The following is a 27,055-nucleotide window of genomic DNA, read 5'->3' on the forward strand; positions in this document are numbered from 1 at the left end:
GAGTTTACCTGTGTTTGGCCAAGAGCGAAGAGAGAGTGTTAGTGGTTCAGTCGTGTCTGACTCTTTGTGACCCCATGTACTGTAGCCCGCCAGGCTCCTCTGTCCATGGGATTCTCCAGGCAAGAATCCTGGAGTGGGTTGCCATTCCCTTATGCCAGGGGAGCTTCCTGACCCAGGGATCGAACACAGGTCTCCCGCTTTGCAGGCAGATTCTTTACCGTTTGAGCCAGGTAAATTTGTAACAACTGGGCTTCCCCTAGCATAATTCCTCTCTCTCCATCCAAATGCCCTAATTAGTAGTTGTTCACTGATTTCCCTTGTGTCAATGCGCCCACGATGGCTGATTTTAAGCTCTAACACACGATGCTACTGAACCCAGTTTTGGAAAGATGTAGGCACACTCAGTGCTCCTCTGCCAGTATGTGTCAGCTCCAGCACATCATGTGTTTTGGCCCTTGAGGAGAAAGAAGCATGAAGCCCCTTAGGTGTTCCAATAACCTAACCCTGTGAAGCCAAGTGAGTCTCTTATTATATGCGTGTGTGCATGCTAAGTCACTTCAGTCATGTCCGACTCTGTGCGACCCTATGGACTGTAGCTCATAAAGCTTCTCTGTCCATGGGATTTTCCAGGCAAGAATACTGGAGTGGGTTGCCATGCCCTTCTCCAGGGGATCTTCCCGGCCCAGGGATCCAACCCAGGTCTCCTGCATGGCAGGCAGATTCTTTAACATCTAAGCGACCAGGAAAGCCCCTCTTACTACACAGATGTCTTATTAGAAATTGACATCCCTGCAAACCAAAAGAAAATTCACCTTCTGATTAGTAACAGAACCAGAAGTTTCAGTAAAGAAGTTCATAAAAACTGTTCACTTGGCTGTCCTTTTAAGTTCTCCTTGCGGTTCTATAGAAAGAATGGATAGTTAAAATGGAAATCATATTTGGTATGATTGAAAGGAAGATCTGCTGAGAAGCAAGAAGATATGTTCTGAAAGTAGGTATTTCTTTTCTTTTTTCTTCACAACTTCTTTAAATGTTTCACATTAAATACCTTAGTTAATTATGGTTGTCATGCTTGAAAATTTATGTCAGAGACCTTAGCCCTGGAAGACGTTTTAGATGAAGAGGCAATGCTGAAGAAAACTTAGAAAACTCTGCCACAGTTACAGTTGTACAACTATTCTGTTTAAATCTTCATCATTTGAGCTGCTGAATTTAACAGAGGTGTTAAATGATTTTCCCCAAATCACACAATCACTAAAAGGTTAGGTCTAAAACGCAGGTACGTGAACTTTCAGTCTAGGTTGCCTGCACTACTCTTCAAACCCTTTTTTAAATATCGGAATGAAATTTTAATATTAATATTCTGTTTATTTGAGTAAATGCTCTTAAACTAAAGGTCTCTCATTTATTCTGTGTCTCAATTCACTATTGGGATTTTGAGCTTGTTTTTGCCACCTCTAGTGTGCCATTTTCTTTTTAGACACCTTACCTTACTTAATTTTGGATTGGGATATAATAATCCTAGATGATCATAAGGCACATCAAGGAAAATGGCAGACATAATTTGTTTCAATTAAGAAGAAAATTAAAATCACCAATTTTTTTTTGCTTACTAAAACTAGTAGACATCAGTCATGAATATATGGTCAATTCCTTTCTTTCCAGATTTTAATCAAATTGCCTTCATGTTTAGCAATTCACACTGATTATTAAGGTGGCCAAAATCAACAGATTAGCTGTATTGGGTTTACCTTTATCTTGAACATATTATATGGATAGATAATTGCAAATTAAAAATTACTCAATAGCTTCTAATAATGTCTGTGGAACGATTATAGTTATTTCCCTGGCAACTAATTTTAGGGTTCCTGTTTCACAATTCTTTAGATCAATTTATGACAGGAAAACAGAGAAGGTAATGGCACCCCACTCCAATACTCTTGCCTGGAAAATCCCGTGGACGGAGGAGACTGGTGGGCTACAGTCGGTGGGGTTGCCAAGGGTCGGATCTGACTGAGCGACTTCACTTTCACTTTTCACTTTTATGCATTGGAGAAAGAAATGGCAACCCACTCCAGTGTTCTTGCCTGGAGAATCCCAGGGATGGGGTCGCACAGAGTCGAACACAGCTGAAGTGACTTAGCAGTAGCAGTAGCATGACAGGAAAAAGTATAAAAAATTCTAGATGATTTTGTTCATAAAGTAATGTTTAAATTTTGCAAAGTAAAATTTACTAATTAGGTCATGATATCACATGATACAATATTTGATCCCCCAAAATATATTTAGGTATTTTCGCAAAATTTGTTTCTCTTTTTCCCTCCGTCTCACTCTCTTATAAAAGAGAATTTGAAGGATACTGAAATCTTTCATGTAATTCTCTTTTATGTTATTAAATAATAAATATCTGAACAATTATTAAAGATATAAGAAGCTATTATAGATCCTCTTCTACTTCCCATTTCTTTTTTTAGTTGCTAAAACAGTCCTCCACAGACATTAGTTTTATGATAAATGTAACTAATGCATCACCCACTCTGAATTGCTACCATCAAAATGCAGCTGAAGTGAATCCTTTTTTTTTTCTTGCTTGAGAGTTGGGCATCATGGTCCTTCTCTTCAGAAAAGTGTTATCTGATATTTAATACTTTGTAATACATATACATTTTCTAATGAGTTTCATATACAGTATTATACTAAGCCAACAAAGAAGCAAGTTATGGTAAAATAAATGTTTTTTTGTGAATATTTTATAAAGATACTGAATAAGAGAAATTAATGCTGAAATACAGAAAACTGAAAGGAATCCAGAAATATTTAGGTAAAATATCAGTTCAGTTCAGTGCAGTTGCTCAGTCGTGTCTGGCTGTGACTCCATGGACTGCAGGACACCAGGCCTCCCTCTCCATCTCCCAGAGTTTACTCAAACTCATGTCCATTGAGTTGGTGATGCCATCCAAACATCTCATCCTCTGTCGTCCCCTTCTCCTGCCCTCAACTTTCCTAGCATCAGGATCTTTTCCAATGAGTCAGTTCTTTGCACCAGGTAGCCAAAGTATTGGCTTTTCAGCTTCAGCATCAGTCCTTCCAATAAATATTCAGCACTGATTTCCTTTAGGATGGACTGGCTGGATCTCCTCGCAGTCCAAGGGACTCTCAAGAGTCTTCTCCAACACCACAGTTCAAAAGCATCAATTTTTTGGTGCTCAGCTTTCTTTATAGTCCAACTCTCACATCCATACATGACTACTGGAAAAACCATAGCTTTGACTAGACGGACTTCTATTGGCAAAGTAATGTCTCTGCTTTTTAATGTGCTGCCTAGGTTGGTCATAACTTTTCTTCCAAAGAGTAAGTCTTTTAATTTCATGGCTGTGGTCACCACCTGCAGTGATTTTGGAGCCCAAGGAAATAAAGTATTCCACTGTTACCATTGTTTACCCATTTATTTGCCATGAAGTGATGGGACCGGGTGCAGTGATCTAACTAAATGCATGAGTACTTTCTAGAGTATATATGGCATTTAGAACTTTTAAATCACTACTCTATTGATTTCTGTAGATACAACCAACATTTATAAAACTGATTTTTAATTGCATTGAAGGAAATATGTCTGTGAAAATGGTAGTGTAAGAAACTCTGAAAATTGTCTCTTTCATAAAATTAGTGAGAAAACTGGTGAAAATTGTTAGAATCAATTTTTTCAAAATTATGAAAATTAACTTAAAGCTTATTTTTGGATTCCATTCTGTTTCCTTGAACTATCTATCCATTCCTGAGCTGGGAGCCTCCCACTTAACCACTGTGGCTCTAGAGTACATTTTGGTACCTAGCATGGCATATCTTGAACTTCCCTAGTGGCTCAGAGGTAAAGAATCTGCATGCAGTAGTGGAGCCACACAAGACACGGTTCGACCCCTGGGTCAGCAAAATCGCCTGGAGAAGGGCACAGCAACCCACTCCAGTATTCTTGCCTGGAAAATCCCGTGGACAGAGAAGCCCGGTGGTCTACAGGCCATAGGGTCGCAAATAATCGGACACCACTGAAGCAACTTAGCACACACACATGGCGTATCTCACCTTATTATTCTTTTCCAAATCTTCTTGAATTTTTATTAGATTACATTAAGTTCACAGTTTATTTTGATGAGAATTAATGCATTTGTGATCTTAGATTTTAATCACTCAGAAGTAATGTATGATTTCACATTTATTTTGGTTTTATACCCTTCTGCAATGATTTATAGTTTTCATCATATAGGTTTGCACAGTTCTTGTTAAATTTATTCTTTTATTTTATATATTGTATCATGGAAAAGGAGATTTATTATTTTATTATAAGTTTCCTATTGCTAATATATGGAAAACTCTAATTTGTTTATTAACTTATATACCTACTATTTATATATTTTATCTTTTTTCCTTGATTTTCTATTTATGGAAACATGTTGTCTGACAATATTTATTTTGATTTTTTTCCTGTCTGATAGTCATATTTCTCATTTCTTTTATTGTGTACATTCTTTTATTGTGTTTTATTGTGTTTATATGCTAGATAAAGCCTCAAGACTGATGTTTGATATTTAGTCAGGCTTCCCAGGTGATATAGCAGTAAAGAATCCACCTCCCAACAAAGGAGACCTAGAGACCCAGCTTGATCCCTGGGTCAGGAAGATCCCCTGAAGGAGGAAATGGCAACCTACTCTAGTATTTTTGCCTGGAGAATCCTATAAACAAAGAGGTGTGGTGGACTACAGTCCATGGGGTTGCAAAGAGTCAGACGTGTCTCAGTGATGGAGCACGCATGAGTGCAAGAACAGAGAACTAAAAATGTGACTGACTTAAATACATAGTTCATTAGTGACAGAACTTCTACTGTAACCTCCCTTTGACAGGCTTTCAAGCTCTTTGTTATTATAGCCTGTTTTTCTTTATGAGACACCCAGTGAGTCCACTGCATAGACTCAGTTTGCTCTGTTAAAATATCGTTATTTAATTTTCACTGCGCCAGATGCACATATTCACAAAGCAGAAGCCTCACTCTCCACCACCAAAGGAGGTGTTCCTCAGGGCTAAAAAAAAAGAACAAATCTATAATAGAACATTTTTCAGTCTGGCCTGGTAGTCAGACACTTTATTTATTACATGTATAAGACTATATAACTTGTTTTTGGTTCATAGTTATTCATATAATCTAAAAGCATAAGACTAAATATTTTTCTCTAGCTGATTTTCAGTTTAAAACTTAAATTTGTATTAACTTGATGCCATTAGTATAGTTTTTCTGGGAACCTGGATTGGCCAATATGACATCACCCTTATTTTCAAGGAAGCAGGTGATTTGACTATAAGTCCTTTTTTTGAAGATGTGTCCAGTGATTTGTGAAGTTCCAAAGACAATATTTTGCCTGTACCTGTATGAATGTTTTGTCAGAATCAATTATGAAATATGCAATTATATGGATCTTACTAATTAATGTAAAACCCAGTGGAACTGCCAGAGAGTTGAGCAAGTTCTCTCTAGTGCAGGTAGACAATTGCTCTGATGCGTCAGGTTTCATTAAACTAATGATGTTGGTCACATGAAGGATCTTAGGTAAATTTGGGTGATATTGTCACATCACGGACCGTGATTCAAACACTGTTCCTTGTCACCAGACACATTTCATTGTGTCAGAGACCATGTGCTCCAAGATACTCAGCAGTTTCTTTCAGTACTATTGTGCATTCTAATGAGTTTCTGCAGTCAAGATAGCTACATTGCATTCAATTAGGCATCTTTATGGAAAGGTTTTACTTTAGTGATCATGATTCACCAGTGTGAACAAAATCTAAGAAAAATAACTGTAGTCTACCTGTTCCCCATATCAAAGACCATGCTGTTACCCATTAGGGTAGAGTTGAGAATCACAAACAAAAGAGTGATGAACATAAATCTTTCCGTTTCTCTTCATGTGTACCATTTTCTAATCAATTAAGACCCGAAGAATTGTGATACCGTCCCACTAGACTCTAAGACTCTAAGTTCCTTGGGAGTAGAGATATTTTTTTAAGTATGCTCTTCTTCACTCTGTCACCATGACTCAACCTATAGTCTGTTTAATAAGAAGCAGGCCCTCATATGACACAACCAGCAGAAAAACCAGCAGACAATAAATAAAGCCAGAGTGTTAAGCTAGGATAGAATCCCCAGACCATGTCTTTATAGAAACTATAGTATAGTGATACTATTAAGTAGGAAAGAAATACTTCTTTCTCAGCACTTTCCACTATTCGTGTACATAATCAAAATGACATTTATGTAGCTTTCTACATAACCTAAACCTGGATAAACTGTTAAGAATAGGTTCTCATTATAATACCATAGTGATAAACAGATGCTCTTTTATGAGTGGTATATTTAATGAGTAAGTATTATTTGGTACCACTTTATGAATTTTTACTTCCAGGCTATATACTTTTTTCAAAATATATATCGTTAAAATTTATGATTGCAACAGCCAGCTACAACTAGGCTAATTTTTGTTACAATGCCATAAAATTTGGTAAAGTTTTGCTGCCTATAACAAATATAGTGAACGATCAAAATGAAAAGCTTCTTTTCAATTTGTTAGGCACTATGACAAAACACTGATTTCTTAGCATATATATTTTATTTATATTTTAGCATTACGTTGAGTAAAATAAGGAGAGTCATTTGTTTATCCCATACCCTCAGGAACCCACCAGGAGGCAGATCATGGATTAGCTTTCTCCCTTAAGCACCTCATAGTGGTACAATTCCTTCTCCACGCCTGCTCTCCCCAGGCAGAAACATGTAGTATTTGAAGCTGTCACCAATCTGAAATCATCACTAATTACTCATCTATTTACTTTTATAGATAGCATTTTTCAAGGTAAAGAAGGTTAATTTTAGTTTTCAGAATCTAGGTCTGTTTTTGTTCATTATTTTTTCCCTCTTATCCAGCACAGTACAGGCATACAGAGGACCCTCAATTAATATTTGTGGAATGAGTAAGGTAATGAATAGAGGCATGTTGGATAAAGACTCTGTAAAATAGCACAATTTCCTGGCTCTTCAGCTCAAAGTTTGAGCAGGACTGTAAGTGGTACAAAAGCATTGCTGCCAGCACTGAATATTAGAATTTCTCTCAGCCGCTGTGTCTTTCTTAGCATTATTACCTGATAACCCTAATGATTTTCTCTGGGAGGACATCTTTCAGCATCATTGGATCGTACTCTGTAAAGTCCAAAGATTGTCATCGATTAGTCTAATTATTATCTATTAAAAGCATTATGTCAGCTAGACCTGTGAAGGGAAGTCCTGCCCTGCTTTTATTCACACCAGGTTAATAATCATGGTACATTATTCAATACTAAGTGGACTTTTTTAGGTTCCTCCAAAATTATTACCCACTGAAGACTTATATTGATAACTATTCAGCACACATCAGCTATCAGAATAAATATTGACTGATGCAAGTTTAAATATTATAGAAGGATTTCAAGGGCTTTTATTACAACTGTACAATAGATCTCTCTTAAATGTTCTGAGTGGTGGGGGGATAAACTGGGAGCTTCAGAGCAACATATATATATATCCTGCTGTATCAAAAACAGATACATGAGAGAAAGTCAGTCAGTCGTGTCTGACTGTGACCCCATGGACTATACAGTCCATGGACTTCTCCAGGCCAGAATACTGGAGTGAGTAGCCTTTCCTTTCTCCAGGAGATCTTCCCAACCCAGGGATCAAACCCGGGTCTCCCGCGTTGCAGGTGGATCTTTGTCAGCTGAGCCACAAGAGAAGCCTAAGAATACTGGAGTGGGTAGCCTATATCTTCTCCAGGGGATCTTCCTGACCCAGGAATTGAACCAGGGTCTGCTACATGGTAGGCAGATTCTTTACCAACTGAGCTATCAGCGGAGCCCTTACACTAATAAGGACCTACTTAGAGCACAAGGAACTCAATACTCTGCAGTGGCCGGTATGGGAAAAGAATCTAAGAAAGAGTGGATGTACGTATACGACAACTGATTCACTTTACTGTATGCCTGAAACTAACATGACATTGTGAATCAGCTATTCTCCAATAATTTTTTTTTTTAAACTCATGTCATTTGTTTCTTGGGTCTGAGGGAGAATTCACTTTTGCTGCCTAATTCCAGTATCCCAAACATCATTATTTCACGAATATTGTCTGGTTTTCGCTACTGTTAAAAAACAGAAGAATCAATTTTCAATTCATCTTTGTTAGAGAAATATTTCCAAAGAGTCAATCTAGAACTGTAGAGCACAACTAAGAGAAACCATCATCTCTTTATTTCTTGGCTCATACTAATTTATTTTTATTTTTAAAATCTTCATGTCCAAATCTTTGGAATCTAGCTAAAGAAAGAATGAATATGTGAGAATGAACAACTCACGGCTTTATAGCAAAGAAGATAGAAAAACTGAATTTGACATATCACTGAGTGACTATGTTAGACATACTAATTATCACCACCATGATCTGAGATAGCAACAAAAGTTTAAATTATACCCAATATCCTCTGTTTATAAAATTGGAAATGTGAGATTATAAAATCTCCCTTTAAAGATTTTTATAGTCAAGTGACTAGATAAAGGCTTGTTTAGTTTTATTTTTTATCATGAGAGTGTATTTGAAGCATTTTTCTACACAGACCAACAGTCTGTGGTGATGTAGGGTGAATAGACAGAGTTAAGCCTGGTTTTTGAGGCAGAAGCTACCTCTCTATCTGCATTTTGTGAATCAGGTATTTCCCTTTGGTCTGTTACTAACATACACAGGAAGACTTCAGGAGTTTATATGTTACTTATCCTTTTGGGATCTTAGTATTTAACCAGGGCTTTTATTTTTATTTTTTTAACCAGGGCTTTTAAACACAGAGACCCAGGGTGTGCTGTACAATGTATTCCTTCAGAAAATAAATAAGTAAACTTGTCCAAAATAAATATGGTGCCGTGATTACTTACACCTCAATCAGTACACACCAGAATCTCTTTTCTAATGTCCAATAATTGAATAGTTAAATTACTTTCTCTGGAGCCACACATTCATTTTGGGGAATATTACAGTTACCTCTCAGATTGTTCAAAGACTATAATAATAAAAAGTGAAAACAATTTGTAGTCCTCATTAAAAAGAAAAAAAAGAGCACTCTAGAAACAACCTTGGAGGTACAGGTACAAACAACATAAATAATCGTACTTCTCTGTTTTTCATCCTAATTTGACAGTCAAAAGTTTTTCAGTCTTTTCCATCACTGCAGTTCAGAACAGGGTATGAGGAACAAAAGTTCACGTAAAGTGTTTTACCAGCCCAACAGAAGTAGGCTTTTGTTCTGTGAGGTTAAGTTGAGATTAAAAGATTAGTCATCTGAGTCTAACTTAGATCAAATAGAAAATTGAGCAACATTATCCTACCCAAGAGATTCTTCTGTGACTGCCATGAAATCACCCTGAAATGGATGTGTACTAATTTACTTCACTATTAGAAGGGAACATGAAATATGCAAAGGGTGTCACTGCAATGTCACTTTTCACCCAGTTTTAGTTGCTGAAATAAGTATACCTGCTTCATCAGAATTTTAAGATATTGTTTAATCTTCATAAGAATCACCTTATATAGTGAAATTATTTTAAGTAATGAGACAACCTGTCACTTAATCCAGGGGTGTCATAGAAGAAAAACAACAACAGTAAACAACTCTTCCTAGAGTGGAAGGGAGATTCATTAATTAGAAAAGAGAATTAATGAGATTATCTAGCTAAGGCCCTAGTGAGATTTCCAGAGGGTAGATTCAATGCTTAAATATACTGTCTTGTTCCAGAGGAATTGTAGGCAAATTAGGTACCAAAAGAAATAATTCAAATGTAATATTAAACAATACACTTTTTTATGAATCTGAGAATATACACACCCAGAACTGTTAACTATAATAGTGATAGTTGTTTGAATCTGGAATTAAATTATGCCAGTTGCTAACATTTCTCATCTCTCAAAAGATTTGTGGCAACACATATTGGGGCCATTTTTTTCTCCCTTTGAAATTGCTTTTATGCTCAGCCAGAGGATAAATGAGGCTGAAAATGAATTCACATGGCATTTTAACCAATAGTCAGTAATTTCTGTCCTGCAAGCAAGAAGCAGCCCAATGCACTTAGGAATGATTTCCCCCAAAGCCACTCTGTTAGCTGCGCCTCAGAGTGGAATCAATCCATTGCCTTTTCAGACCTTTTCATCAAATGAAACTCCTATTTTTATTAAGGTACCAGTATCTAAGCTGTATTTTATTCAGCATAGAGGCCACTTGCCTTTCATTTTGGCAGATATGCATCTGAAGCCCTTCTACTATTTGGGTGTCTCTCCACTTTGTGCATTTCACTAATTAGCAAAGCTCCCAGTTACATGATATGGTTTTTGCCACCACCTTTTACTGAATGTGGGCATCCCAGGTGGTGCTAGTGGTAAAGAATTCACCTGCCAATGCAGGAGACTCAAGAGACATGGGCTGGATTCCCGGGTCGGGAAGATCCTCTGGAGTAGGAAATGGCACCCCACTCCAGTACTCTTTCTGGAAAACTCCAAGGGCAGAGGAGTCTGACAGACTATAATCCAGAGGGCCTCAAAGAGTCAGACACAACTGAGCACTTTATAGAATGCCCTCACTCCAAACTGGTTCTCTAATTAAGGATAACAGTATCTTCTACAAATAACCTTCTTGTCTCTTTCCAGACCAGTCTTGTGAAAAGGACTTGACCTTTACGAGCAGACAAACCCAGGTTCTGACCTCATCTTGCCAAGTTCTCTAAGTTACATTATTAGACTCTAATCAACCCAAGGCTAAGTTTTCTCCTTGTAAAACTGGGGGAAAAAAAAAGTCAAAGTGAAAGTCACTCAGTTGTGTCCTACTCTTTGTGACCCCATGGACTATACAGTCCATGGAATTCCCCAGGCCAGAATACTGGAGTTGGTAGCCTTTTCCTTCTCCAGGGGATCTTCCCAACCCAGGGATCAAACCCAGGTCTCCCGTATGTATCCCAGGCAGATTCTTTACCAGCTGAGCCTCCAGGATTGGTATGCAAATCAGATGAGTTAACATTTGTAAAACAGCTAGCCTATGTCAGGATAATTTATTAGGATATTACTTGCTATTTTGTTTTTATTGCAATTAAAGAATTAAATTTCTATTTTTATTTTGTCTTCTGGATTTTTCCCCTCTCTACTTCTGTGATATTAGCCTGGTCTTTGTGTTTTCTTATCTCAGAGGATTAATTCAGGCTAAGTTATCTGGAATCAACTATTCTTCAATTTAAAAATTAATTAGTTATTTTAAAAAAGAAACTACCTGAAAATATTACTGGTATTGTAAAAATGTGAAACAACAAGGTCCTATAAAATTGTTTACAGTTGTTATTAGAGTATTAATTATTGTAATACACAGTTTTTTTCTAGTCCCAGTTAACAGGCAGATCACATATAGATGTCATATAATTAAAGCAAACTTCATTAGCAATCATATTTCCACATATGTATTTTTATACACACATTCTATATATATGTATAACATCTCTAAGGAACTCAAAGGACATTTTAGACCTTGGAATTAATTCTCACAACATAGTCCTTTGAATTGATGCCATGATGATTTTTATCTTTACTGTTCCTCTAACTAAATGAGAGGACTGGTCAGGTGTATTCTTGGAAATGGAAAGAAAATATGCTTTGCTCCTTCCCCTTTTCAGAGAACTCTTGATCCATATTTTTCTTGAAGAACATGGAGTTGGAGAAGGCCCTTGCTTCTTTCGGCCTATAATTCACCTGTGACCTGGGGCTGCCCTGGAGGTTCAGATGGTAAAGAATCTGCCTGAAATACAAGCAACCTGGGTTCAATCCCTGGGTCAGGAAAATCCCTTTCAGAAGGGATTGGCTATCCACTCCAGTATTCTTGCTGGGAGAATGCCATGGACAGAGGAGCCTGGTGGGCTACAATTCATGGGATTGCAAAGAGTTGGGCACGACTGAATGCCTAACACGTTCACTTTCACCTGTGAACTGACAAGGACCAGCTTGGACAAACCTCTTCCAAATTTATTCTCATTAAAACCTGTTGGTCCAGTCACTAAACTCACTATTTTTTTTTTTTTTCTTGCTTTCTTTTTTCACCTGGCATTTCAGTCAAAAATTGCCAAAGGAGACTAAGGAATTCAAGATTTTACCATACTGAGAAGTGAAGTGAAGTGAAAATGGGTCAGTCGTGTCCAACTCTTTGTGACCCCATGGACTGTATAGTTCATGGAATTCTCCAGGCCAGAATTCTGGAGTGGGTAGCCTTTCCCTTCTCCAGGAGATCTTCCCAACTCAGGGATCAAACCCAAGTCTCCTTCATTGAGGGCAGATTCTTTACCAGCTGAGCCACACGGGAAGCCAGAGAATGCTGGAGTGGGTAGCCTTTCCCTTCTCCAGGGGATCTTCCCAACCCAGGAATTAAACCTGGGTCTCCTGCGTTGCAGGCAGATTCTTTACCAACTGAGCTATGAGGAAAGCCTTCATCATAATTCGTTCCTACACCCTGTACACTGCTTAGAATCAGTGGTCTATATTCTTTTTTTTTTATTTTTTTTTTAAATTTTATTTATTTATTTATTTATTTATTATTTTTTTTGGTCATACATTGTGGTCTATATTCTAAGCAACAGCTCTTGAGGTCTTTACAGCATGATTCTTCTCTTTAACTCCCGTGACATGATCTTTTAAATTTTTCATGTCTTTCTGTAATGCCTTCTATCTATGGCTAAGTCACCAACTCTTTGTGGATAAAGCTTACCTTGTTCTACTCTCTTACAAGGAAGAAACTTCTGTAATTACCGCCGCCCCACCCCCCCCCCCATCTACACTTTAAATTTTCTTCTTAATAGCTTTTTCTTATTTTCATCTAAATTTTGACCCTCAGATCCTCCTCTCCTTTATCTTCTCTTGATGTTTCCTTGGGATGGTTGGCCTAATATTTCACAGTTTTTCACATATAGACGTTCACTGACTAACACCTTATGTGCTAGGTAAGGCTCGGCCTCTCCCTAAACATGCTATCACTTTGGTTTTGAATCTTTACACCTTTGCTCAAACCTTTCCCCACTGAGTATGTCTTCTGCCTCTCTTTGTGCCAACCCAATCATGATTCACTTTCTCTTTGTTTTTCTCTGTTTCCTTTTTTTAAAAATTCTGTTTGAAATGCACTTCCATCAGTGTGGTCTTTGAGATCTTTCCTGCTAGAGTCAGGAGGGATCATCTCATCTCATGAGATTTTATATTTACTGAGCACATACTGCATATCAATTATTTTGGTAGACACGTTACACATATCATCACATTTAACTTTCATTAAAACCCGAAATTAGTGGATCTCAGTCCTTTCAAATCCAATGCCCTGTTTCACAAGTGTTATATAATGATCTCTTTACTGTCCCAATACAGAATTCAGAATAAAAAGCCATATGCTTATGCACCTAATTGCAAAATTTTAATATAAAATATAATTTTATCTTGCTAAAAGATAAATAAAAAATAAATGCAATTATGTATATTTTAATATGTAAATTTTTAGGCACAATCACAATAGATGGCTTAATGAAGTAGTTGGATTCTTTCACCTATTTATAATCAAGAAAGATTTGATTTTAGAGAAACAAAAATCAGAAACCTTTTGTACATAAATTATTGGAAAATCAAAACAGAGATATTATTAGATGCTAACACAAAAATAAGTATTAGGATATATGTTCACAGACAGAAAATTAGTTAAGATATGTTAGAAAACAGAAAGATTAGAAATAATTTTAACTGAATAAGGGATAAACAGCAAGACAAATTACAAGCTGATCTGGAGAAAATTAGAAAATATCACTCAGTCTTGCCAAATTTCATTGAAAATTTGCCATTTAATTTTGGTATTTTTTTATTTTTTACTTCATTCAGAAAATAAAAATCTTGACATAAGAGTCATATTTTTATTTATGGGCAGTACTAATAAAACAAAATTTGGAGTATTCTAACAATTGTTGAATTTTTCATGCTACTTAACACTTTCAAACAAGGATACAAATGTATATATCCTATACTATCTCTCTCCTACGAATTCAAAAGGCATGAATACGAAAATACGTGGTTTTGGCAGCTCAAATACTAATTTGCCTTTGGGAATGTTATTTCTGAAGTGATGAACCATTCCTGGTAAAGTTAAGATAAAGTACAGCCCTTCCTTGATTTGCATATTAAAAATGGAAAATTTAACATAAACCAAATTCATGAAAAAAATCTTGGTGTATAGTTATAAAAGAAGCCCGGATTCATATAATTATAAATGACCTTTAAACTATATTTCCATTTGGACACTCAAAAATCTGTAGGGATGCAGAATTTTCTCAGCATTGAAGTCATTGGTGTCACTGTCCCTCCTCTCAAATGCTAGCAGTGTCTCCAACCACTGAAGCAATCATTGCTAATATTTGCAGTGTCCAGGTTTTGTTTTCCAACTAGAATATAAATTTAGAGCCATGCTAGTTTGCAATTATCTTTATATGCCCTAAGAGCATCTACCATAATATCTTGCATATAAAGGGGACATAAATAATACTTTTTCAATTAATTAATTTAGAACTCAGTTGATCTCTTCACTAAATAGCTTTGTACACATTGGAAAAGAAAATATAAGTCAAACAGTATATTTAACTATATAATCCTATTTCACATGTTAGACCCCTAGACCTATCTAAATGTATCAGCCAACAGATCTTGCTAACTCTCAGCAAATAGTACAAAGTGTGAGACCTCAAGGATATTTCAAAAAAAGATTATCTTTTCTCCAGAGAGTTTGATAAAATGGAAATGTGTTCAAATACATCTTACCAATCCCAAGAAAGCATCATATCTGCCAAGCATTCCAGTCAACTGGGACCTTTCTTGATCTAATGGTGTGTATTTTTCTGTTGCTCACAAATGTTTGAGAGTTCCCCTCCCATTTTGCTCCTGGGTTAGAAATCCAGTGAAATGAATTCTTAGATGATTTTATTTTCTGTAATTCAAGACTACAGATATTAAAGAAGATCTATACAGATGCCCTGTCTGTTTTACTAGAAGTTACTCCAAGAGCTTTCTAGGCTGGCAGTGGGGCATCACGTAAGAATAGTACAAACAGAACTGGGAGAGAACTACTCCACGGCTAATGAATGGAGGCAGGAACTCTTCTTGTTCTTGCAGACAGAAATGAGTGATCTTCGATCTACTAGACTCTGGTGTTGCTCAGACATTGGCAACAACACCATCACAGATTTTCCCCTGAGGCTCTTGCGGTAAGTGTAGCTTAGTTTAGTGTCCAATGTGGGTTGGAACATGTTAAACAGACTCATGTACATTTTTTTTTTTGTTTCAGAATTTGACCAAATAAATATCACTTGGCTGTTCCCCCTTCCCACTAAATACTCTAGCATTAAGTCACCGACCTATAATTGTGTGCACGATGACTAACATTTTCTTTCTACGCTTTTTCCCAAAGTTCCCATCACAGACTCCACAAAGCATATCCTGTCAAAACCAGTGGTTAAGCATTTGTGGTGGTTTTCATTTGAAATGTACAGAAGATTTATAGGTTTTCATTAATGCTAATGGTTCATCTGAGTGGAAAGTGTTTTCAATCAAGTGCCTTTGAATGGGTTTTCCAGATCTCGCTCAAATACAGCTGGTTTCAAGGCAGAGTAACTCAAAGGCTATTTCTGCCAAAAGTATATATGTTTCACACAACTTAAGGTGAGGCTCTTGAAGTACTGACGCATTTTACGAAAACCAGATCTATTATTTATTTTGCTTTTGTACATGTGGTAATTGGCAGACTAAAAATGATGGAGAATTACTCAATCATCTTTCTCCCTTCTGCCTTGGCACTCACTACAGTAGCTAATAAATGGGATGGTGAGAGTTTATCTGTTATCTTGCAGCTACTGGGGCTTCTTGGCATTAGTTTCATAGATACCTAATTGCTGTTGCTATTTTGCCTCCAGGGCCAAATAGGTTCTCAGCAGTTCATCCAGAAACAGTGTTAATCCAATGGAGCACATTTATGGCAGTTGGATCAGTTCTGCTTGGTAAGTTATAAATTCATTTTTATTTCTGGATATGATGTCAGATACTAATGTACGTGATGCTAAAGGTTAGAAAGCATGATCATAAGAATACCTAATATATTTTTAGTTTTCATCAGAATATCATATGCCCTGTTTGTAGCTGATGTAAGCTGAGCTTTTAAATTTGCAAGTTCAAAAATACATACTCAAGCTATATTAAGCACAGAGAAAACATACTGGCTTACATAAAATAAACATTCAAAAGTAGAACTGACTTTATGCATGGATGAATCTAGAGGCTTGAATGACATCACTAGTGCAAGTTTTTCACTTCTTGGCTTTGCCTTGCTCTGTCTTACGTCTACTATTAAGGAAGCTCCTTTTTGGGTAGTGGTATGTACGCCAGCAGTTTAGGCTTATGTCTCTACAGTTCAAATCCAGAAACAAAATAGCAATAACATAAAGAAAGAAAGAGAAGGAAGGAAAGAAAGAGAGAGGGGCGAACGGAGGGATGGTAGGAAGAAAATGTTCCCCTTGAGTAATCTTAGAAAAGATTCAAATACTGTGTGTTCCTGTCTCTTAGTAGCTCATCTATTCTTCCCTGACCCAATCACTGTTACCAGAGGCATGGATTCTCTGATTGGTCACCTACAAATCCCACGTCCACTACTAGATTAAGGATGGTGTTGATACTATCAAAACTACTAGGTCTAAGATTGGTGCAGGTTAGTCCTTAAGGAAAATCAAGGTGATTTACCTGCAAGGATGAATGAATGAATATTGCCACTCTTACCCCAAGCACCTATCTCATCAGAGGAACCAAGAGGCTTCCAACATATAGTTCTGAAACTTCTCATGGTGTCTGAGAGAGTCAGCCTGAAGCAATATATTGGGCCTACTTTTTTTCTACATCAAAAATCTTACACGTTAACTTATATTAATTGATCAAGGGTTTATGATTCTCATAGAAAATGAAAATTTATTCTCTAAAAAATGTAGGCAACCAATAGCATTTCCCTGGCAATAGTAATTCAGAGATAGGAGAGGATATTTTAAATCCAAATGGTTTGAATCTAACAATTATAGATTATTTTTTCCTTCATTAAAAATTCATAACTTTTCCTCTCATCCTAGGGGTTTTATTTTGGACACCATATTGCTTCAGACTATATATGCCATCTGAGCTCAAGATGGACAGTATTTTCAACTCTGCTGGAAGTCACAGTTGTCAAGAAAAGATTTCAAACTGGCAGGTCAATTAAAAGCACGGAACCCCTGCTTCTAGGCAAATTTCCATACTGACCCAGAACAGTGTATCAATGGTCTTTTCTCCTGGCAAGACAGATGAACTTATTAAGTTTACATTTTATTTTCAGAAAAAAAAGAGTATCAAAGAATTTTACAGTTAATTTTCAGAATGTAATTGTGTCTTCATAGATCATGGAAGTATGAAGATTTTTAAACTGGATTCAATCCTTAAATTTAATAATGATTATTCAGAAGTGTCAATAGTTATTTACACGAAAAGGAATTTTTAAAATCATTTGTAAATGAGAAATCGAGCTCATACTTATTCAATAACAAGTGGGTAAGAAGATCAGCAACCCTGTTTAACACGTTGAGAATAGTCATTTCAACTTTCTCTGACTCAACCAGGGAGTCAATCAGCGTGTATTTAAGTAGGAGTCACATATCCCCAGCCTACATGTATCTTTAGCCCAGGGCTTTGCTGTGCTCTCTAGTTCACATTAGCAAAATCCAATATATTTGGGGAAGAAAGTGGTACAGTTTCCTTCTTCACAATTCTGGTAGGCAATCTAAAAGAATACATTCTAAAAATATGTATTATGGTCCATCTCTTTCTAAGCAATTACTTATGGACATGTCAAGTAAATTTTTAAGTTAAATTTTAAAGCAACAGGAATGCAAAAAAATTTTTTTTTCCAAAGGACCCCATAGTGAACTGTTAGGTTAAACAAAGAGTCTTTTCATAATATATCTTTCAGTTTGCTTATTTTATTTATATGGAACAGAAACTCGTATGAAATACCACTTGTAAGGGGTGGGTGGCCATGAAAGAACATACAGAGAGCAACAACAGCAACAGGGATCTCAGAATGAGAAGTGGAATCGCTCTCACGGAAACTGAAACTGAAAGCCTTCAGGATTGGGGATCCTTAAAATGTGGCCCCTTGTGTGTCCCCTTCTCCCATGTTTTTGCGTCTCTTCTCTTGTACATTCTGATCTCCTCTCATTAAGGCCAGGCGTCCCTCTCTAACCTTACGAGTTCTCTGTCTCATGGCTTCTTGTCACTCTTGACTTTGATGTCTGCGGGAACTCCCGGCTCCATCTCTAGCTCATTTGCACTCTTAGGCGTCTCAGCTCCAGCAGTAAACAGTGTATATGAACAGACGAGGGGAGCATCTGACTGGCTCTCCTCATTTTTCATACCTGCGCAGTTGCTCCTTTAGGACAAGAGGCCCATGCATAGGGCATGTTTTTGGTATAGAACAACTCATTACAAGTTATCCTTTCAGCACCTTCTGAGTGTGGGACAGATGACTTCACTGGGGTAGAGGGGAACTCTGTGTGGCAGACTTTCTGAGGCTTGGCTTATCCAGTGAAATGTTTATATAATTTTCTTGGGTTTGTTTTCATTTTTCATGAAATATGAATTTTAAGTGTGTGTGTATGTGTGTGTTGACAACTGTGGTTCTTCTGAAGCTCCTGCTGCCCTTCACCCATGTGAAAGAAGCTGACCGCGTGATTCAAATGGCATTACCTACATTGCCTGAGGTAGACCGATTCCTGATCATTCAGCCCCATCCTTCCCTTGTTAGCTGTAATTAGTTATCGTGACCCAAGGCATTCATTATTTCAGCTTTGGGGTGTGGGGAAACATCCTGGTTGAATCACTCAAAATAAAGCTTAAGACTATTGTATGATCTTCAGGAGAGGTGAGTTTCTTACTAATCCTGCTTAATATAATGATAAAGCCTGTGGTTTCTGAAACTTGATCACAAATCACTTACCATGAAATGATTATCTTATAATGGAACACATACGACTTAAGGCAAAAAGAAAACAATGATAAGGATGTCCATTCTCACCATTTTTTATTCAACAGAATTTTGAATGTCCTGGATCCAGCAATACAAGAAGGAAAAGAAACTCAAATTGAAAAAGAAGTAAAACCATCATTGTTTGCAGATAACATGACGCTATATATAGCAAATCCTAAAGATGCTACCAGAAAACTACTAGAGCTCATTAATTTAGTAAACTTGAAGGATACAAAATTAATCCACAGAAATCTCTTGCATTTCTATACACTAACAATTAAAGGTAAGAAAGAGACATGAAGAATACAATCCCATTTACCATCACATGAAAAAGAATAAAATACCCAGGAATAAACCTACCTATGGAGACAAAAGACATGTGCTCTGAAAATTGCTGTAAGACGCTGATGAAAGAAACAGAAGATGATATAAACAGATGGGAAGACATACCATGTTCTTGGATTGGAAGAATTAATAATGTTAAAAAGACTATGCTACCCAAGGCAATCTATAGATTCAGTATAATCCTTATCAAACTACCAGTGGCATTTTTCACAGAACTAGAACAACAAAAAACATTTAATTTGTATGGAACACCAAAGACCCTACATAGTCAAAGAGATCTTGAGAAAAAAAAACAGAGCTGAAGGAATCATGTTTCCTGACTTAAAGACTATACTACAAAGCTATAGTGATCGAATCTGTTTGGTACTGGCACAAAATAGATATATATATATCAGGAACAGGATAAAAAGCTCAGAAATAAACCCACGCAAGTATAGCCAATTAAACTATGGCAAAGGAGGCAAGAATATACAATGGAGAAAAGACAATCTGTTTAATAAGTTGTGCTGGGGAACCTGTAACAATGAAATTAGAACCATCTCTAACACCACACAAAACATAAACTCAAAATGGATTAAAGTCCTAAATATAAGGCTGATTGCTATAAAACTCATAAAAGAAAACATAGGAAGAACACTCTGACATAAATTGCAACAGTATCTTTTTTGATCCCCCTCCCAGAGTAATGAAAATAAAAACAAAGCAAATGGGACCTAAGTAAATTCAAAAGCTTTTGTGCAACAAAGGAAACCATAAACAAAATGAAAAGACAGCCTACAGAATGGGAGAAGATATTTGCAAATGATGTGAATGACAAGGTATTAATTTCCAAAATACACAAATGGCTCATACAGCTCAATATTAAAAAAAAAAAAAAAACAATCCAATCAAAAAGTGGGCAGAAGATGTACACAGACATTTCTCTAAAGGGGATATATACAGATGGCCAACAGGCACGTGGAAAGATGCTCAATATATTTGTAATAACATGGATGGACCTAGAGATCATCATACTAAATGAAGCAAACCAGATAGAGAAAGACAAATATCATATGATTTCATTTGTATGTGGAATCTAAAAAGAAAAGAAATGATACAAATGAACTTATATATAGAACTTAGTACAGAACAGAAACAAACTTACAGTTTCTATGTCTGTAAGCCCACGGACATAGAAAATAAACTTAGGGTTACCAAAAGGAAAAGGAGGGGAGGGATAAATTAGTAGTTTAGGATTAACATATACACACTACCATATATGAAGCAGGTAACCAGCAAGGACCTACTGTATATTACTGTAAAGCTCTACTCGGTATTGCGTAATAACCTATAAGGGAAAAAATATCGTAAAAAATAGGTATATATGTATGTATAACTGAATCACTTTGCTGTACCCCTGAAACTAACAAAACATTGTAAATTGAATATCCTTCAATTAAAAAAAAAACCTTGAACACATTTTTAGAAAGACAGAAGGAAAAGAAACTGGTATTTCATAACATTGGTGAGCTTCCGAATTAAGCCTCACTTAGAACATATTTTTTAAAACATTTCATTCATTGAAGCTGATATATTTCCTTTATTATTTAACCTAGTTTTCACTAAGTTACTTACAAATGAAAGATTTTCAATAGACACTGGTGTATTTTTCTTAGATTAAATTTTATTGAATAAGGGGGTCAAACTTTTATTATGTGTTAACTCTAAACAAAGTAGTGCCTTTAATGTAGGTAGTAGACAGTAAACTGTGTCTCCTTGAAGAGTATATTTGAGGGAGAGGGGATTCCAAGGTGGCTGGACAAACAGCCAGACAGGGTGAGAGAATGGTCAGTTACCATGAGTTCTGTGCAGCCTGGGATAGAACGTCAGCTCCACAGGAGAGAGAAATTCTTCTTCCAGCCTGTGACAATGGGTCCTTTAGTAGCTATTGCAAAATATAAGTGGATTGATTATGGGTTACCTTCTCAGTTATAGCTGTCCCTTTTGAAGTTGTCCTGCTTGTTTGCAGCCTAACCATCTATGGACCTGTGGAAGGTTACCAAAGAACAGACCTTTTTATTGTCTTAAATGGAATGCTTTTTCTCTTGCAGAGCTCAAAGTCAGCTCTGACTAGGTAGTGGTGGTGGTGGGTGAAGGATCTCGGGCTCTGCACTCCTAGCTAGAGCCCGAGTAGAATTGAAGATTGCCACGGACCTTGGGAGCATGTGCTGGCCTGGGACTTGGATGTGATTCTTGCACAGAGCAGAGGGAGCATGTTTCAAGGAGATGACTCTAACCAGAGGCCAGGAAGATGAGTGTATGGGTGACCCATTCCTCCTAACGACTGGAGCAGCTCCAAAGCAGGGACTGCTTCTGTGCAGGCATAAAGGAGAGAGAAGGCCAGATAGAATGAAGCTCTTCATCCAGAAGTTTCCAGACTAGGAAATCCACTTTTGGAGAAAGTAGAGCTTTCAGAGACATATGTCATCTATTAAAGCTAGAAGAACCTTGAAAACCAAACTTTTACAATGTTTATCTCTTGAAATAGTATTTCTTTGGGGTACTAAAAATTTATATAAAAAGTTTGGAAGGAAATTTCTGGCTAAATATATTCATAAAAGAATTACAAGGTAGGATGTTTCCTTACTGCCAAGAAACTCAGGGTCTCATGAATATGCGTGTGGATCTGCTGATTTACTGTGACTCTCTCTGCGCCTTTGCAGACCTTTTTTCTCTCTTTCTTTTTTTGAAAAGATCATGTCATGGCTGTAGAACACACGGAATACATCTTAGAAAATATTTCTTCGGTCACAAAAACTGGGTTCTTACATGACAGACTCAACTTTTATATGTCTTTCTAAATATAGTCTCTGACTACCAAAGAAGAATGTTGAAATTTCATGAGCAAATTGCCATAAATTGCAGTTTGAAGAAGTTGTATGAAACACTCCATAAATGATATACAGCTATCTTCTCATCTCTCTGAAACTTTTAGAGTGAGCTCATGACATCCTGGAAGGTTGGAATCTCAGATTATATTTTAATAAATTTTTAAAAATAAATTTCAAACAGTTGAATAGTTTTCATAGTTTAGTGAGAGAAAAAAAAAAAAAAGATGAAATGTATAGGAAGAGTTGTTTTGTTGGTCAACCAGGAGACTATGAAAACGTCATTTTTAGCATGCATAATTATAAACTGCAATTCTAAAAAACTAATTAAGTGGCACCTAAATAAGGACAATTGAAATTTTAAATTTAAATTTACTGAGTCTTAAACAGGAGCATTTCATATAAATGTTTGAATACAAAATAATGATGTCAAACCACAATTAAAATCTTGACACATTATTAAGTATCAAGAAACGCAGAGAATGAAATTCAAGTGGATAAAGTCTTTTTGCATATAAATAGGAAAATCAAATGACTTAGGTAAAGAATGCATAATGGTTTGTTAATTATTAAATCATAATCAACTAGAGTCATGAAAGGTTTTTCAGTATAGGTTTGACTAAGGCAATGCAATCCTTCTTTGGGAATGTTGAAGGCAGTCTAGTGACAGATGACCCTGTTTCATGTTTAAGACCAGACCTGAGCATCCAGCAGGTTAAACTCAGCTCACAGTTTTGTCGTCAACACAGTTTGGCCTCTAGGATCATGAAAGACTGACCAGGTTTTGAGGAAGAAGGGGCTCACCAAAGTAGAACAGGGAAGCTGAACGTTCTACTAGGTCCTGAGGCTCACAGGGAGATGCTGTGGAGAGCTGAGGAGAAATCTACCATGAGCGTCAGGGATCTCCTGTGGAGCTTACGTCATGCTTGGATTTGAGAAGCTGGGAAAACGGTAACTGGAGACAGCCAGTGATATTTGTTTAACAGCTTCAGGAAACCCTCAGGTTTCTCTATCCTGGGGGCTTCAGCCACCCCATTCACCTGGCTTTGCTGCCAGGACATAACACTTCAATCCTCAAGGCTTTTGAAGACATGTGTGAGATAATTTCCCTTCACGACATATCAAGCGGGCCTGTCTATGTGAACTCAGAAGAAAAGGAAGTAAATAGCCACCTTACCTGCAGGAACGCGTTCTGTTCTAAACTCCTTAATATATCTTTGCTTTGCCACCTGATTAGTACAAGTATTGCTTGACCTATTACAGAAATACTTCTGTAGAAAAACAGAGAAGAGTGTTGATGGTACATTTATAAATGTGTCTTGTATTTATTTATTTATTTTAAAAGCAGTTTGTTTTTTAAATGCTATTGTTACTTTATTTTTGGCTGCACTGGGTCTTTATTGCATGCATGGTCTTCTCTTTGCAGTAGCCTCTCTTTTTGCAGAGCATGGGCCCCAGGGTATGGACTCAGTAGCTGTGATGCACAGGCTTATATGCCCTGCAGCATGTGGAATCTTCCTGGACCAGGGATCGAACCCTTATCCCCTCCATTGGTAGGCGGATTCCAAACCGCTGGACCACCAGGGAAGTCCAAAACCTCTTGTATTTAAAAGAGCTTCCCAAGTAGCACTAGTGTTAAAGGACCTACCTGCCAATGCCGGAGACATACAAGACATGGGTTTGATCCTTGTGTTGGGAAGATCCCCTGGAGGAGGGCATGGCAGCTCACTCCAGTATTCTTGCCTGGAGAATCCCGTGGACAGAGGAGCCTAGTGGACCACAGTCCGTAGGTTCTCAGGACACGACTGAGCAACTAAGCAGCATGCAGGCACATATTAGAGGCAAATTTACAACAAAGCTGACGATGTAGCAGTTTTAAGACCTTGGAGTCTTCAGTATGTGTTCACAGCAGACATTATGTATTTTGTTTCATTCTCTTGAACAGAGCCTCCACAAAATCAAAAACTGTCCCTTACTTCTCTGAAGTGCAAAGAAACCTGACGTTTTATATTTTATGTATTTAGTATCATTTTAATCCCCCAGTCATTGGGGAGTATTTTTTTTTTTTCAAGTTGCCAAACAGTGATGTCTCAATCTCTTCTGATATGTGCATTTCCTTTACAGATAACTTGGCCACTTATGTCTCTTTTGAGTAAATGTTCAGTTTTCAGGGTCCTCTCCCTCTCCAAAACATCTCCACTTCAAGATGAAAATCTCTCTCCCCCCGCATATATGGAGTGGTGTACTTGACCTTATGGTGTGTGTGTAGGAAGTGGGGGGTGGAGGAAGGAGAACAATAGAAAGTCACTCAGTGGTGTCCGACTCTTTGCGACCCCATGGACCCCACCAGGCTCCTCTGTCCATGGGGTTCTCCAGGCAAGAATACTGGAGTGGGTTGCCATTTCCTTCTCCGGGGGATCTTCCTGACCCAGGGATCGAACCCGGGTCTCCTGCACTGCAGGCAGACGCTTTACCATCTGAGCCACCGGGGAAGCGGCGCAGAACAATATCTTTTCCTTCTCTGTTGATCTCTGTGTCAATTGTTTTAGCTAGTCTGGAGCTAGAAATCATATAAATTATTTCTTATATCCAGTCAGGGCCTGATAGGTAACCTATTAATGGTGTAGACCTCTATGTGTATAAACAACATTATCTGGATGATTTTCATGTGGAATTTTTAGCCCCAGCTTCTGGAGCTTGCCTCTTGCCATGTGACTGAATAGCAAGCCTTGATTCTGGACTGTCTTATCCCTTCCTTATCTCCCACAAAGCAGGCAGAAAAAATCTAGCCACATTCACCTCACTCCACATGGGAGGAGGACTTCCCTGGTGGCTCAGACGGTGAAGCCCAGCGTCTGCCTACAATGCAGGAGGCCCAGGTTTGATCCTTGGGCTGGAAGACCCCCTGGAGAAGGGAAAGGCTTCCCGCTCCAGTATTCTTGCCTGGAGAATCCCGTGGATGGAGGAGCCTGGTGGGCTACAGTCCACGGGGTCGCAGAGAGTCAGACACGACTGAATGACTTCACTTTCACTTTTGCACATGGGAGGTTAGGAAGAGCAGACTATTCTCACCAAGCCTCCTCTTACAACTGCCTACTGGGTGTTGGAACCCTGTGGCTGTCACTCTCTTAATAATCAAATGAGGATGAGGTGAAGCCTCCTAGGCTTTTGACTTTTTGTCACCATATCTAAAACCTGCTTGACAGAGTTTTGCTACGGATAGATGCAGTAATTTGCAAAAGTGACCCCAACTTTCTCTTCCTCCCTATGTTCATGTCCTTTGCGGTATAAACGTGCAGTTCTGCCCAGGACGTGCAGTCTATTTCCCCACTCTGAATTTGGGCTGGCCCTATGTTCCACTTTTGCTGGTACAATGCTTTGGACAGAGGTGATGCTGGTCAAGCTTCAGAATATCCTGGGTTTACTCTACAAGGACTTTGTGTAATATTTGATGTGCTGTTATCCAAAGTCTGTTTTCTGTATATATATAGAAAGAGTGGGAAATTTTTATAATTTGGAAACTTCTTTCACCCCTTTCATGAATCCTCTCTTTCAAGATCATTTTCTCAGTAGGATCTCAAAACTTTGAGATTCCATCAGAACAGTGATCTGTTTGTACTAGTTGTATCTGTCAACTCTCGCGGGGAGTATACGGCATTCAAACACTGTGTGGTGAGCCGCAAGTCACCACATGGTATTAAATAGAAATCTGAAGAATTTTTCAAGGTAATTTTTATCTCCAGGTAGAGCCAATACTGAGTGAAATTTTTATGAGTTTTGAAGCTTACTGATCAATAATAAAAATGATCTCTGTGAAACTTTCTCCACTTACAGAATACCGTTCTCAATAGAAGGGCTTCCCGGGTGGCACAGTGGTAAAAAAATTCCATCTGCCAGTGCAGGAGACACGAGAGATGTGGCTTCAATCCCTGGGTCAGGTACATCCCCTGGAGGAGGAAATGAAAATCCAGTCCAGTATTCTTGACTGGAAAATCCCATGGACAGAGGAGCCTGGCACTCTGCACTCCATGGGGTTGCAAAGTCGGACACAACTGAGTACACACACACAAACACACGTGTGTTCTTAGCATATCTCCTTTAGATACTTAAAATGTCTGTAAGGCAGGGAAGGTATGCATCATGGTCTCTATATAAAAGGAAACTGAGTCTTAGAAATATTTTTTAAGTGGAAGACCTTGATGATTCCATTTCAACTCCTCTGGCTTAGAATTTTCTTCTTCTCATTATGAGGAAGAATGCAGTAAGAGAAACAACATCACGTATTTGAATATAATACAAGGTAGAATGTACTAAAATATATAGAATGAGCAAATACTGTGTGGTAGCAATTTAGAGGAGGGAGGAAAACATTTTTGTCTGACAGATCAAAAGAGGTATTTGAATTGAGCTCTGCAGAGAAGGAGGTTAGCTCAGGAATGTAACAATGAATGGACATCATAGACATCTATTAATGTAACATACTATGCGGACTGGATTTAGAAAGCAAAACTATACAACACAGAAAAAGCAATTTAATTAATTTAAATTCAATTAATTTAAAAACCTAATAGCAAACAGAAAATACAAGATACCCTTCTTAATTAAGTAACGGGTGCCTTTTGAAAACCTATATCAAATTT

At 37.5% G+C, this 27,055-nt stretch overlaps 1 long non-coding RNA gene across 1 annotated transcript in view; it reads left to right on the top strand.

The window, feature by feature from the left end:
- LOC122701031 overlaps positions 1 to 17,390 on the top strand; it is a 31,051-nt gene extending 13,661 nt beyond the window's left edge. Inside the window, exons 2-3 of the long non-coding RNA XR_006342901.1 lie at positions 16,079 to 16,162; positions 17,276 to 17,390. This is a non-coding gene — a long non-coding RNA (uncharacterized LOC122701031). The remainder of the gene's footprint in view (positions 1 to 16,078; positions 16,163 to 17,275) is intronic.
- Positions 17,391 to 27,055: the final 9,665 nt, after the last annotated feature.

This window comes from Cervus elaphus, chromosome 9, assembly GCF_910594005.1.
Source record: "Cervus elaphus chromosome 9, mCerEla1.1, whole genome shotgun sequence".
In the NCBI taxonomy this organism is placed as follows: domain Eukaryota; kingdom Metazoa; phylum Chordata; class Mammalia; order Artiodactyla; family Cervidae; genus Cervus; species Cervus elaphus.